The 4507-nt window shown below is 49.1% G+C and overlaps 1 pseudogene; it reads right to left on the bottom strand.

Annotated features, from left to right (window-relative positions):
• Nucleotides 1-4032: 4032 nt before the first annotated feature.
• On the bottom strand, nucleotides 4033-4171 carry LOC123126404 (uncharacterized; annotated as a pseudogene).
• Nucleotides 4172-4507: the final 336 nt, after the last annotated feature.

Here is a 4507-nt window from a genome sequence, read left to right as displayed (position 1 = left end):
CATCAAGTTGAGATTATGTTTAAAATTTTCAAAGCTTCTCACAGGCAAAGCCTTTGTAAATCCATCTGCAAGCTGATCTTTGGAATGAATAAAGCGAATATCAAGTTGCTTTTGAGCAACTCTCTCACGAACAAAGTGAAAGTCTATTTCAATATGTTTTGTCCTTGCATGAAAAACTGGATTGGCAGACAGATAAGTTGCACCGAGGTTATCACACCACAGACATGGAGCTGGTGTGTTCTTTATGCCCAGTTCTTTCAGCATGGACTGAACCCATATAATCTCAGCTGTAGCATTCGCCAGTGCTTTATACTCTGCCTCTGTGCTGGATCTAGAAACAGTGGCCTGTTTTCGAGCACACCATGAGATTAGATTCGGTCCAAAAAAGATTGCAAAACCACCAGTGGAGCGTCTGTCATCCAGGCATCCTGCCCAATCTAAGTCAGAAAAGGCACTAACAAGATTTGAAGATGACTTGCTGAAATCTAGACCAATGTTCATAGTTCCTTTGACATATCTCACTATGCGTTTTGCAGCAGTAAAATGGATGTTAGTAGGTGCATGAAGAAACTGGCACACTTTGTTGACAGCAAAAGATATATCAGGTCTGGTCAAAGTGAGATACTGAAGTGCTCCTACCAAGCTCTTGTACCTTGTGCTATCTTCTGGACTCAAGATATTACCTTCTGTGAGAGACAGCTTTTCTGAGCTAGATAATGAAGTAGGTGTTGGCTTACAACCTTGCAGACCAGCCTTTTTTACCAAATAGCTGCATATTTTTCCTGAGAGAGATGAAGCCCACTTGCATGTTTCTTCACCTCAATTCCAAGAAAGTAGTGCAAGTCACCAAGGTCCTTTAGAGCAAAATCTGCACTCAGATCTTTCAACAGTCATGTGATTGCTTCATTTGATGAGCTTGTCACAATGATATCATCAGCATATATCAAAACAAATATGCATGTGTTGGACTTGTTGTAAATGAATAAAGAAGTGTCAGATTTGGATGGAATAAAGCCAAGTGCTTGCATTTTATGACAGAGACGAGAGTACCATGCTCTCGGTGCTTGCTTTAACCCATAAAGTGCCTTGTCAAGTTTACACACATAAGAGGGAGAATTTTTGCTTTCAAACCCAGGAGGTTGCTTCATGTACACTTCCTCTTCTAGAACACCGTGAAGAAACGCGTTCTATACGTCTAACTGTCTGAGACTCCAGCCCCTAAAAACAGCAATAGACAAAACAAGACGGATGGTTGCAGCTTTAACAACTGGACTAAAGGTATCCTCATAGTCAATGCCATACCATTGTTTAAATCCTTTTGCAACGAGCCTAGCCTTGTAACGGTCAATAGTTCCATCAGATTTTCTCTTGATCCTGAATACCCACTTGCAATCAATTAAATTTTTACCTTGCTGTGGAGGAACTAAGTGCCATGTTTTATTTTTCCTTAGAGCTATGTACTCTTCATTCATTGCTTTCTTCCACTTTTCATCACCAAGTGCTTCTTCTAGAGTATGAGGTTCACCTGTAGAACAAACCATGCCATATTTTGTTACACGTTTGTAATTAACAGGTTGTATTACTCCCTTTTGTAGTCGTGTACGCCGAGGAGAAGTGCCCAGATTTTCAGCCACAGATGATCCCTCAGGCTGAACAGGAGTTTCTGCAGGGGCCGATCCCGAGGACGATCCGCGTGCAGCAGCAGCAGATTCTGCCCCGCTCGGATTTTCTGTGGCAAGGGGCAATGGCTGCTCACGTGCAGAATCCGCAGAAGATCCCGCCGCAGCAGCAGGTTCATCATTGCCACATGATGGCGAATCAGCCTCGGGCCTGACGCCGGTCGGGCGCACGCGCGGGTCGGCGCTGGATCCCGCGCCAGCTTCGGGCCCCACACCGGTCGGGCGGACTGGGTGGCGCCACTTGTAGCACACCGGTGGGCCGGTGAAGCGTGCACCGCCCGCGCCAACACCAGGCTGACAAGTGGCGGATGGCGATTGGTGCGGAGGTGACGACGCACCGCAGCCTGTGAGCGGTGGCCGCGTGGGGCGCGCCTGGTCCGAGGCAGGCGTGCGCGCTGCTGGCGCCCTTGGTGCGTCTGTCACCCTGATCCCGAGGCGGATCTGATACGCTGCATGCGAACGGATCCCGAGGGGGATTTGTCTCCAGATTCCGGGCACATGAAATATGGTGCTGGTGGAGGATTTTCTTCACCATTTTCTTCTCTGATTTCGCCATTTTCCTTGCTGTTTTCACCTGTAACACCACAAGGCTCATTCATATCATCAATAAGAGGGTTAGTCAGTGGTTGATCATCACTATTGTTTCCCCCTTGATCAACACCGGAGAGATGAGGAGGCAAAAGAAGGATCTCTTGGCGAAGAAGAGCGCCGGCGTTGGGGTGAAGATCAGCGAAAGGAAATTTGGTTTCATCAAAGACAACGTCGTGTGAGATATACACACGGCCAGTGGCAATGTCGAGGCACTTGACACCTTTATGTTGGGTGCTATAGCCTAGGAAAACACACTGTTTGGAGCGAAACATGAGCTTTCGATTGTTGTATGGGCGAAGATTGGGCCAACAGGCACACCCAAAAACACGAAGAGATTTGTAGTCGGGTTTAACATGGAGAAGTCGTTCTAGTGGTGTTTCATTGTTGATGACACGACTAGGAAGCATATTTATGATATGAACTGCTGTGAGGAAAGCCTCATCCCAGAACTTGAGGGGCATAGATGCGCCAGCTAGGAGGGCTAAACCAACCTCAACTATGTGTCTGTGCTTGTGTTCAGCAGAGCCGTTCTGTTGGTGAGCGTGAGGGCATGACACATGATGTGATATGCCAAGGTTTTGGAAGAAGGAATTTAATTTTTCATATTCCCCTCCCCAGTCCGACTGGACAGCAATGATCTTACTATCAAATTTTCGTTCAACGAGAGCTTGAAAGTTTTGAAAGACTTGAAAAACATCGGATCTTTTCTTGAGAAGATAAATCCAAGAAAATTTGCTGTAGTCATCTATGAAGCTCACATAATAAGTGTGTCTACCAACAGAACTAGGAGCAGGGCCCCAAACATCAGAGAAGATTAATTGCAAGGGTTTGGTAGAAACACTAGTAGATATGGGATAAGGCAACTGATGACTTTTTGCACGTTGACAAGAATCACAAATAGTTTCAAGATCACGCTCACCAACAAACGGGAGCTTATTTTTCCTAAGCAGTTTTTCAACTAAAGAGAAAGCAGCATGTCCTAATCTATCGTGCCACCGTGTTGACGAGAGTTTGGCAGCACCATAGGCTTGTTTATTGAATCTTCTACGCTCCGGAATCAACGGGTAGAGCCCTCGAACGCATCTACCTCGATAGAGCACTTTCTTCGTTGCCTGATCCTTGATCAAGAAAAAATAAGGATGAAACTCAAGGAAGACATGGTTGTCAATGGCAATTCGATGGACAGAAAGAAGATTCTTGTCGGCACTAGGAACTAGCAAAATTTTCTTTAGATGAATTTTACGACGAGGGGTACTGAAAAGTGAGTGACCAACATGACTGATCCTCATACCTTCGCCATTGGCAGTGTAGATTTGATCCTTGCCCCGGTATTTTTCTTTCATGGTGACCTTCTCGAGCTCGTTGGTGATGTGGTTGGTAGCCCCACTATCAACGTACTAGTTTGTGTCAACGCCGTAGGAGCCGTCCGCAGCCGCAGCAACCTTGTCCTCGTCTTGGGAGGAGTCGTCATCTTCATCGTCGCGGTACCAGCAGTCCTTGGCTGTGTGCCCAAGCTTGCCACAGATCTGACAGCGGGGCGCATTAGGACGGGACCGGCTGGAGCCGCCGCCGCAGCGAGCCTTGGAGTTGATGGAGCGGCCGTTGCGAGAGTTGGGGGAGCCGCTAGCGTTGCTGTTTCCTCCTGACCGCCCCTTGTTGCGGGGAGATCCACGCGAGCGAGAGCCGCCACCACGACCGCGAGATGCGGCGTTGGCCGAAGATTTGAAGCCGCCGGAGGAGCCGTGGAACTGGGCCATGCGCTGGTCAAAGTTACTCAGCATGGCATAGAGCTCGTCGAGGGTGACGGGCGTGACGCAGGCGTCGAGGGCGGAGACGAGCGGCTGGTAGTCGACATCGAGACCGTGGAGGATGTACGAGATTAACTCGTCGTCCTGGATAGGTTTTCCGGCGGCGGCGAGTTCATCGGCGAGGCCGCGCAGGGAGGCGAAGTAGGAGGCGACCGATTGCTTGCCCTTCTGCGCGTTGATGAGCGCAATCCTGATGTTGTTGACGCGGCTGAGGGACTGGGACGAGAACATGCCCGCCAAGGCCACCCAGAGTTCGCGCGCCGTGGTGATCGCAGTGACCGCGACCAGCACCTCCTTGGAGAGGGTACTCAGCAGATAGCCAAGCACCTGTTGATCCTCTCGGACCCAAAGTGGGTGGAGAGGGTTGGGCTCAGAAGACTCCTTGCCATCCTTGTCCTTGGTGACGTGGAGTCTGGCCGGCTCCGGCGC

The sequence above is a fragment of the Triticum aestivum genome, chromosome 5D (genome assembly GCF_018294505.1).
Source record: "Triticum aestivum cultivar Chinese Spring chromosome 5D, IWGSC CS RefSeq v2.1, whole genome shotgun sequence".
In the NCBI taxonomy this organism is placed as follows: Eukaryota; Viridiplantae; Streptophyta; class Magnoliopsida; order Poales; family Poaceae; genus Triticum; species Triticum aestivum.
The sequence above is the reverse complement of the archived record's forward strand: the minus strand, read 5'-3'. Positions and strand labels throughout refer to the sequence as shown.